Source organism: Rhinatrema bivittatum, chromosome 18, assembly GCF_901001135.1.
Source record: "Rhinatrema bivittatum chromosome 18, aRhiBiv1.1, whole genome shotgun sequence".
In the NCBI taxonomy this organism is placed as follows: domain Eukaryota; kingdom Metazoa; phylum Chordata; class Amphibia; order Gymnophiona; family Rhinatrematidae; genus Rhinatrema; species Rhinatrema bivittatum.
The window spans coordinates 22,434,871-22,445,887 of record NC_042632.1 but is presented as its reverse complement, the minus strand read 5'-3'; the positions used below and the strand labels follow the sequence as shown (position 1 = coordinate 22,445,887).

The following is an 11,017-nucleotide window of genomic DNA, read 5'->3' as shown; positions in this document are numbered from 1 at the left end:
CAAATGCCACGTATGTGAGGAAACACAATGCTAGGCTAATAAAAAAGTTTGGTTCCTATATTGATCTTTCACATGCGCTGGGAAAGGGATGACAACTTCCACCAACTCAGGGTGACCGACATGCAGATTAACAACTAATTGTGCTATGCAGGGACATCCATTATAGTGGCAGCTCATGCATACACTCCATGTCCTGCTGCTATAGGCATACAATAGTGTGTAGCCATTCTCATCTGCACAAGCTAAGCACGTACCCTCTAGCTAGTGACATATGACTGTATATACACCACATGCCAGCTTGTTCATGTATTCCTTGTGTGGCAGGAAAAGGTACCTATAGTTACTGTCTTACCCTTACAGTTGGGGGCCACTGAAATGCAGGGCCGGTGCAAGGGTATTAGGCGCCCTAGGTGAAATGTCAGCTATGCCGCCCCCCGCCTCCACACACAGTTAACTTACATTGTGCATTAATGAAAATAACAAAGTCTGTATTTATAACAGAACATTTACTTGACATTTTTATGCCATGTAAACCATTGAGATGATTTGTCTTATCGATAGTATAGAAACTCTTTTATAAATAAATAAATAAAAATAAATAAAATAAATAAACATAAACCAAGGCTATACTTGTTGCTCAAACACAACAAAACAATTTACAGTATGGAACAGTCAACAGGACAAAAAATATAGAATATTCAATCCAAATGTAAACAATTTGTGCTACACTTTATACAGGATCTGTATTAGAAAGACTGCACTTTAGAATTTTACTTTCCTTGCTTTCAGTTTAGCAAATGTAGAAATAAGTTTCTGCAAGTCAAGGTTTTGTGCAATTTCATTTTCTATTGACAAGGTGGTCAGCCCAACAAGTCTTTCTTGCATCATTGAGGAACGAATATATGTTTTAATCAACTTTAACTTGGAAAAGCTTCGCTCACCACTGGCCACAGAAACAGGAAGGGTTAAGAGGATGCGGAGGGCAAGAAATATGTTAGGGAAATTATCTGTGAGTTTATGTCTGCATAGAAAGTTCAATACATCTTGTGGTGATGAGCTCTTCTGAATTCGTCTTGCGATGGCTTGCAATTCACTGCACATATCAGAAGCAACAATATCTGTAGAATCCCCATGTTGTAAAACTTTCTCCAATTTCAAGCACTGTTCCAGAATGTCTTTTGATGTAGTAATCTGCAAACTGTGAATATTGTAGAGGAAGCCAAATCCAGAACTAATTTCATGCATTTGTGTGAATCTTTCCTCAACTGATTGTATTGCTGTATCAAGGACTGCAAAATAAAAGTTCATTTTGAAGTTTTGTTCAGCGCTCTGAATAGGGTTATCATCGGCTTCATATGTGAACTACTTTTTTTTTTTCCTAATCCGGACTGGATCTGGTTCAAAGCTTACTGGTATCTCCAACTCCTCAGCAAGTTCACGTGCATCTACCAGTGTTTTTGCAAACCCTTCATCACTCCTGCAGTCTAAAAGAAATTTCTTGGTTCCACTCAGTTGCTCAATGGCATTGTGAATGTCAAATTCCTTCATCTGAAGTTGTTTGCTAGTTATATTAATCTCAAAAAGGATGTTATGCCACACAACATGAGAGACCACAAACTTGAAGCATGAAATACTTTTTTCAAGAGCTTGTGCCTCTACCCGCGAGGTATTACCAGATGATCCTGTTAGGGTAGTGTTGACAGCAATTTCAGTTAGTGCATCATAGATATCACCTAGTTGATAGCAAAGAGGTTTCAGTGCATGAATTCGACTTTCCCATCTTGTTTCACTCAATGGTTTCACTGTAAGAGCAGGCACATGGTGCATTAGAACTTCCCAACGTCGTGTTGAAGCAGAGAAATACACATAAACATTTTGTACTAGGCTAAAGAAAGCCATTGCTTCCAAGCAACATTTAGCAGCATCACTAACAACCAAATTCAAAGAATGTGCACTGCAAGGAACAAATAAAGCCCGTGTATTAATATCCAAAATTCTTCGTTGTACACCATTTTCTTTCCCTTTCATATTGCTTCCATTATCATAGCCTTGAACACGTAAGTTTTCAATGGGCAATGACATATCTTCTAACTGGCGAAGGACAGTGTCTGCCATTACAGCACCAGTGGTCTCCTGGAGTGGCACAAATCCCAAAAAATGTTCCTTTATGGTTACAGGTTGAGAATTATCAGGGTCTGAAGTAGTGTCCACAAAGCGAAGGATCATGGTCATTTGTTCAACATGGCCTACATCTGGTGTACAATCTAAAATGATTGAAAAGTACTTGGCAGTATGAGCAGATTTCAGGATTTCTTCTTTGATAGCACTGGATAAAAGCTGAATCAGTTCATTTTGTATGTCTTTGCCAAGGTAGTGGACATGTGTCTCAACATTTCTTATCTTACGAAGATGTTCATCCATAAGTGGATCAAACAAAGCTAGATATTCTACAAATTTCAGGAAGTTTCCATTACCCGGTGTGTGCAATCTATCATGTGTTCTCCGGAAGGCCAGATTTTGCATACCAAGAACTCTCACCAAAGCAATTAGTCATTCCAAGATTTGCTGCCAATACTTTTCTTGTTGTTTAATGAGACGCAAATTTTCTTCATCAATTGTTTTCATGTTTTTCAATCGCTTTTCAAGTTCCTTCCACTTCTGAAAGTTCTCCAAGTGTTCACCACTTCTCTCGTGCAAAGCTAGAATTGCAGATATGTTCTTCCAATCTTTGGAACCTTTCTTAGCAAGAGATGAGGCACCAGGGTTAATGGTAAACAGCATGCAACAAAAGCAAAACACAGAGTCCTCCGACACAGAGTACTGTAGCCACGAACGGGGAATTTCATCTCCATTGCCAAGGCTCCTTTTGTAATGAACTGTTGAGAATTTTCTTTGATTACTATCTTTAGGGAAATCAAATTGCAGAACTTGTTCTGGTCCATGTTCCACCAAAATTTGTTGCATACGATCATCGCTTTTGGATAATAAATTGACCCAAGTAGCAGGAACACCGTAGTTCAACTTCATGGATTGTTCTTCTTCACATCCTTTCAAATCTTGATCCTTTTGGACCTCACTTGGTTCGCCTTCCATATTTTTATGTTCGTCAGATTCTACTTCAGATTGTGAAACTGTAGGCAAAACAGTCATCTCTACTTCAGTCTCAGACAGATCCCTTGAACTACATTCTTCTTGATGCTGTGGGTGAAAATATTTCATCAAGGAATCTTCTTGCTTTGCCTGTTCTTTTTCCCTGTCAGCCTTCCGTTTGCGATACTGTGCCCCTGACAATTTCTTTCTTTCTGCCATAATGTCACGTGAACTGAAAAATCAAAATTTTGTGTTTCTAGATATTTTTTACTATGATATGCATAATACATTTAAATGCACTGACCAAACATTTAAATCCATGTAAAATAGATACTCCAAACATATGTAGGAAAACTGCCATACCATAACAGCACTAACTCCCAGGGCTCAAACAGCAAAAATCCTATCTATGAAAAATATTACAATAGGTGCTAGATACATCAATTCACCTTCTACTGGAAAACAGAACAAGTTGGATTGCTCTAGATCCCTACACAGAAAACAATAGCAAAATACTTCACCTTGGTCATGCATAACACAGACCCTTACCAAATGCAAAATAAGTAACTGCAAATTAGAACTCAAAAACTGAAATGGAAACCACAAGTAGCCAGACTCTGCATGTAGTGCAGTACTGTAGAAACTAACACATTTGACTCCTGAGGGAATTCTGCACAACTGTGCAATGCAAAATTCCCCTTTTACACAGAATTCTAAAATTCTGCACAGAATTTGCAACTGTGGATGGGCAATAGCATAGACTGGAAGTGGAAGGGTGTCGATGGTTATAGTGTAATAGGCTACTGACCAGATGCCTAGGGCGCACGTGCGGCCCGACTGATGTACCAGCGTTGGCGCGAACCTCAGGGGTGTCCCCCTGAGATGACGTCACCAGCTCCAGATATTTAAGGTCTCAGTTTTCACTAACAAGATGAGTTAGCAAGGGATTGGTTTACCTAGCTTCCTCCTGGTCGCTGCGGATGGTATTCGCTCTCCGCAACCCTAGCTACTCTGCCTCCTCGGACTTCACAAGAAGTACCCACTCCTGGGGGCCTTGCTCTCTCTTTTTCTTTTCAGGTCTCAGTCCGGAACCGGTACTCCTCGAGGGCCCACGTCCCGAACTTGCTCCTGAATACCACTTCTGCTAAGAAGACATCTCTGCTTACTAGAGATGTGAATCGAAACCGGAATCAGTTCGGATTCCGGTTCCGATTCACGTGTTTTTTTTTTTCATCAGGCCTGATCGCGGTTTTGTTTATCGGCTGCGCCCAAGCCGATAAACAAAAAATCCACCCTGACCCTTTAAAACTAATACCTTAGCTTTACTCACCCTCCCGACCCCCCAAAAAACCTTTTACAGGTACCTGGTGGTCCAGTGGGGATCCCTGGAGCGATCTCCCGCTCCTGGGCCATCGGCTGCCACTAATCAAAATGGTGCCAATGGTCCTTTGCCCTTACCATGTGACAGGGGCTGACCAATGGTACTGGTAGCCCCTGTGACATAGTAAAGGCAAAGGCTATCGGCGCCATTTTGATTACTGGCAGCCGATGGCCCGAGTGCAGGAGATCACTCCCGGACCCCTGCTGGACCACCAGGGACTTTTGGCAAGTCTTGGGGGACCCTCCTGACCCCCACAAGTCAAAGGTCCAGCGGGGGTCCGGGAGCGACCTCCTGCACTCGGACCGTCGGCTGCCAGTATTCAAAATGGCGCTGATAGCCTTTGCCCTTACTATGTTACAGGGGCTACCGATGCCATTGGTCAGCCCCTGTCACATGGTAGGAGCACAAGATGGCCATCCAGTGCTCCTACCATGTGACAGGGTCCGGCCAATGGCACGGATACCCTGTCACATGGTAAGGGCAAAGGACCATTGGCACCATTTTGATTAGTGGCAGCCGACAGCCCAGGAGCGGGAGATCACTCTAGGGACCCCCACTGGATCACCAGGTACCTGTAAAAAATTTTTGGGGGGGTCGGGAGGGTGGGGGAAGCTAAGGGATTAGTTTTAAAGGGTTGGGGTGGGTTTAGAGGTTATTTTTGTGTGCCGTTTTTCCCGCCCTCCCCCAAAACGATAAGAGAACCCCCACGATCAATATCATGGGGTTTTCCTATCGTTTTGGGGGAGCCCCCGATTTCTGACGATTTTGAAAATATCGTCCGATATTTTCAATCATCCAAAGCCTGATTCACATCCCTACTGCTTACAACATCAGTGAGTTTCCACCTATCTCTCAGAGCTTTCCCTGGAACCAGGTACTCGCTCCTCAAGAGCTTAATGCATACCATCTCCTGGGCTGCCTTAAGAGACTATTGTGTGAGTGTTACATTCACAGGTGGTGTTGGCTAATCTGATCGCTTACACTCCAGTAACTCGATGACGTACACGAGCTTTCCACGTAATTTCTGTATCATTACTTGTTTGTACTATGTTTAGACAATGCTTATACACTGTAAGACCTGACTGGACTCTGTTTGTACACTGTATTCATTGTATTACCTGTCCGTACGCTGTTTGTACACTGTAATACCTATTCTATTCGCCTGTATATAGAATGGTTTAATGCGTTCAGTTAATAAGATTCTCGGTTATATTGTTCATTATCTGTAATAAGTTGTTAAACTGTAAACCGGAGTGAAGGCAGCTCGCTATACCTCGGTATATAAAAAATTCCAAATAAATAAATAAATAAATTACCATCAAGGACTTGTTCCAGAATGCTGCATATACTGCCTACTCACTTTCTTAGTTTCTCTACAGCTCAGCCACCCTGGGATCGCTGTTCCAGTACCTGAGGGACTACAGTCCAGCCGGGCGCTTCCAGCTCACTACTGCCACCTCTGGTGGTTTACCATATTGTCTAATAAAAGAACTAGTGTGTGTCTGTCTCCTACACTAAGCCTGACCAGTGGTCCCTCTCGGGATTTTCCCCGAGGGCATGGTCATCTGCCACTGGTCCAAGGATCCACCCACAACTATTCTAAACAACAACAAATACATACTTGCCCGCCAAGGTAAATGGGTCATGGCCACATATAGCCTCCCACGCATTGCCATTCTTAATGTCTGAACCTAGATGTGTCACAGTGGGCCCCACACTTCTGTATAACTTTTGAGTAACTTTGTGCAGCCATGGAGCCCACATCTCTTAACAGATAGTTTGCCAGTGTAATCTGCTATCCTGCATCTCAGAGGCTTCTACTTGTTTGCATATATGGACTAATGTGTTACCTAGCTTTCCAGGCCACAGGGTGGCCTGTGTATGTTGTACTTCACAGTCAAGGTGAAACAATGACCACTGCAATGCTGTTTGTCGGCCCTCTTAGGCACAGCTGTGTACCCTTTCCACCTCAGGAAGGACAGGTTGTCATGTCCAAGAAGACAGCATGTATTGTTCTGCCTGTTTAACATATGCGCATCCAGCTAATGGGCCTCCTGGACCACATAACTGTGTGGCTGCATGGTGCACAATTGTTAAGGATGCACATGTGCATGGGCAAGTGGCAGGTACTCTCACACTGTAGCCTAGAGTGCCAGGGGCTCTTGCCTATTTTTGGATGTCTAATATGCCCTTATGGAGGCCATCGCTTGCTGCGCGTGGCCTGCTGGCAGAAGGGAGCACCCTTATATGGTACAGTACATAAAGGCTATTTGTTATTCTGCCTGGTATCATGGTTGAGGAGCTAACCTGAGAGCTGTATGTGCAGAGGAAGTGTGTGGTAAGCAGAGCCTATGTACCCCCTGTACCCCTTGTTCTGCATGTAGTCAGATATGCCCTCTTGGTGTTGGCTGGTGATGTGGCCAGCAAGACAGTCGTCATAATGGCTGACAAGCACACAGATATGTGGCATTTAAGGAAGCTGGGTGGAATGGGCTCCTAAATATTGTGGGGGGACTCTGTGGAGATCGGGGTCCAGTCACAGTGCAGAGCCAACATCTTCCCAACTGTGCACCTTCCAGGTCAGCCTACCATTGTACTGCACAGTATGAGGGTGACTGTCCAGTACATCCAACATCCAAGTCCATCCACAAATGTGTCCACCATTGTGATAGTGGAAGACATTAGTTTGGCCCCCTGTCTGAACTCCTGTCATCGTCATTACTGCAACTAGCAAGCGTGGAACCAGCTGTTGGTGTACCTGTTATGTGTGTTAGGTAGTGGTTCGTCGCTGACAGCCATTCACCTGCAGGTGTCCTAAATTGATGAGGTCGATGTTGTCCACATGGTGTGTGCTGAGAGGCTGCTATCCTCTATCCAGACACTTAGCACACTTTTATAGTTGTCGCTCATCGATCATCTATTCAGCCTATAACACCACTTGTTTGCTGACATACACGAGTACTATAAATTTTTAAGAACTGGGAGTGGGCTGTACAACCATGCTCCTCTTGACCTGCATAGCTGTTTTACAGGACACCTTCATACATACATTTTGCCGTGTGCAGCCTCCTCTTGTGTTCTGCCACCTCCATGTGGTGGACACATGGTTAATGCAAGATCATGTAACGCCATATGCTCCAGGGACACATTCACATATGATTATATAAGTCCTTTTTTTGGATGTCAGTACCTGTGCTGGACGGTTGTGTGACCTTCAGTCATTCTAGGTGGCTTCCCCCTGGAAATAGGTTAGCCATCATACCGTGCAGTACTGCAACTATGATGGCGTTTGTATAGCCAACAAGCTTCTAATGGAGTCTATGGACAAGCATGAATGACTGTGTATAGGCTCACTGGAAGCATGCTGTAGGCGTCAAACTGCCTGGTCAGTGGTGCTTCCACATTACACAGCACATTGTCTGTCCTATTGAACCAACTGAAGTGGGTTACCCGGCACCAGCCACACCCTGATCTGTGGCTTGTCACACTGTGACTCCTTTGCGGGCGGTTGGCCAGCCCATCTGGTGAGAGGATCGGTGAACAGTCATGGCAGCCTCAGTGTCAACGTGCACACATCTCCATTTTTGTCTATATTCCATGGTGCAACATTCTGCCCTTTATACACATTTGAGGGGCAGGTAACACCACATTTATGTGGACACCATCACTGTCCATCCACCTGTCAGTCCACTTGTCACTGTAGACTCCTTAGTAACAGCCATCAATCACTCTATAGAGCATTGTACACATGGCATGCAACTTCCCTTTCATGCCCAGGCAGATCAGTTGTGCTGTTGGTTAAATGATTTGGGGCGTGTTGCTGGCAAGAGTCAGCGCATCACCTTTTGGCATGGAAAGGTGACATGTGGGTGTGGACTCCCATGTGGCTGCTCAGTGCTGACAGCACAGCTGATAGCTGATATCAAGTGACATGGTATGACAGCTGCATGTAAGCCCTCCATTAAATGGAGGCTGGGTGTCCCGACAGGGGTAACCTATTAGGGATGTGCATTCGGATTGACCGCATATGGAAAACGCAACTCAATATTTTTTTTTAACTTAAAAAAAAGATGGGGCGTATACGAGCAGATTTCCGACATAAATGAACATAGATATGTCGGATACGGCGAATCGCCATGCGCGCGCTTTCTCGCCGCCATTACCTGCGACTCGAGCTCGGAGCCCCGGATTACCTGAAAATGGCGGCGCCCCTGCGGTAACCATGCCAACCTGTCTGACCCTGTCCTGTGAGTCTCAGTGACTCACAGGAAAGGGTGGGACAGGTCGGCATGGATACCGGAACGCAGCGAATCTGCGTTCACCTTTTCAGAGAAGCACTGAATGCAGCGAATCGCGCTGTCATTCCGTGCTTCTCTGAGGATTTCCTGACGAGCCAGCAGCACTATAAAAGCAGCAGCAGCACGAGGACTGACGGACATTGTCAGCGATTCAGTGGGGAGGTGGGATCGGGATCGGGATCGTGCAGGGTGGGCTTAGGCAGGCTGAGGCAGAGAAGATAGCAGAACCCGATTTGATAGACAACACAGAACAGAACCAGATTTGATAGACAACACAGAACAGATTCTTTGTTAGGGAAAAAAAAAAAAGAACATTCTTATTGAGTGAGTCTGTACATTTTATCCTGGGCAGTGCCAGGCAGGGCTGGCAGTACTCTGCCTCATATTTGCTATTTTTAAACAGACTTAAAAGCATTCTCCTTGAGTGGTTCAGTGCTGGGTGGGCAGCAGTTCCAGGGCTGGGAGTACTCTGCCTCATATCTACTTTAGTTCTATGTGCACTGCAGTGCACACAGACAGACACATTCCGTGCATTGCCAGGCAGGCAGTGAGGCAGTGGGCATTGTAAACAGAGTGAACATTGCCCTTCAGCGAGTCTGTTACATTTGCTATTTTTAAACAGACTTAAAAGCATTCTCCTTGAGTGGTTCAGTGCTGGGTGGGCAGCAGTTCCAGGGCTGGGAGTACTCTGCCTCATATCTACTTTAGTTCTATGTGCACTGCAGTGCACACAGACAGACACATTCCGTGCATTGCCAGGCAGGCAGTGAGGCAGTGGGCATTGTAAACAGAGTGAACACATTCTCCTTCAGTGGTTCAGTGCTGGGTGGGCAGCAGTTCCAGTGCTGGGAGTACCCTGCCTCATATCTACTTTAGTTCTATGTGCACTGCAGTGCACACAGACAGACACATTCCGTGCATTGCCAGGCAGGCAGTGAGGCAGTGGGCATTGTAAACAGAGTGAACATTGCCCTTCAGCGAGTTTTTTACATTTGCTATTTTTAAACAGACTTAAAAGCATTCTCCTTGAGTGGTTCAGTGCTGGGTGGGCAGTGCCAGGGCTGGCACTGGCAGTTCTCTGCCTCATATCTACTGAAAAGGAAGCTTGTTCTCTGTGCACTCACTGCACACACACAGACAGACACATTCCGTGCATTGCCAGGCAGGCAGTGAGGCAGTGGGCATTGTAAACAGAGTGAACATTGCCCTTCAGCGAGTCTGTTACATTTGCTATTTTTAAACAGACAGAAGACAATGTGTGATGGTAAATGGAACCTTCTCTGAAGAGAGAGCGGTTTTAAGTGGTGTACCGCAAGGATCGGTGTTGGGACCGGTCCTGTTCAATATCTTTGTGAGCGACATTGCGGACGGGATAGAAGGTAAGGTTTGTCTTTTTGCGGATGACACTAAGATCTGCAACAGAGTGGACACGCCGGAAGGAGTGGAGAGAATGAGACGGGATCTAAGGAAACTGGAAGAGTGGTCGAAGATATGGCAGCTGAGATTCAATGCCAAGAAGTGCAAAGTCATGCATATGGGGAGTGGAAATCCAAATGAACTGTATTCAATGGGGGGGGGGGAAAGGCTGATGTGCACGGAGCAGGAGAGGGACCTTGGGGTGATGGTGTCTAATGATCTGAAGTCGGCGAAACAATGCGACAAGGCGATAGCTAAAGCCAGAAGAATGCTGGGCTGCATAGAGAGAGGAATATCGAGTAAGAAAGGGAAGTGATTATTCCCTTGTACAGGTCCTTGGTGAGGCCTCACCTGGAGTACTGTGTTCAGTTCTGGAGACCGTACCTTCAAAAAGACAAAGACAAGATGGAGGCGGTACAGAGAAGGGCGACCAGGAAGGTGGAGGATCTTCATCGGATGACGTACGAGGAGAGATTGAAGAATCTAAATATGTACACCCTGGAGGAAAGGAGGAGCAGAGGTGATATGATACAGACTTTCAGATACTTGAAAGGTGTTAATGATCAAAAGACAACGACAAACCTTTTCCTAAGGAAAAAAATCAGCAGAACCAGGGGTCACGATTTGAAGCTCCAGGGAGGAAGATTCAGAACCAATGTCAGGAAGTATTTCTTCACGGAGAGGGTGGTGGATGCCTGGAATGCCCTTCCGGAGGATGTGGTGAAGACCAGAACTGTGAAGGACTTCAAAGGGGCGTGGGATAAACACTGTGGATCCATAAAGTCAAGAGGCTGCCAATGAAGAGTGGGTGACTCGCCAGAATGATGGCTAC

The 11,017-nt window shown here is 45.3% G+C and overlaps 1 pseudogene; it reads right to left on the bottom strand.

The window, feature by feature from the left end:
- Positions 1 to 762: 762 nt before the first annotated feature.
- On the bottom strand, positions 763 to 2,523 carry LOC115080050 (annotated as a pseudogene).
- Positions 2,524 to 11,017: the final 8,494 nt, after the last annotated feature.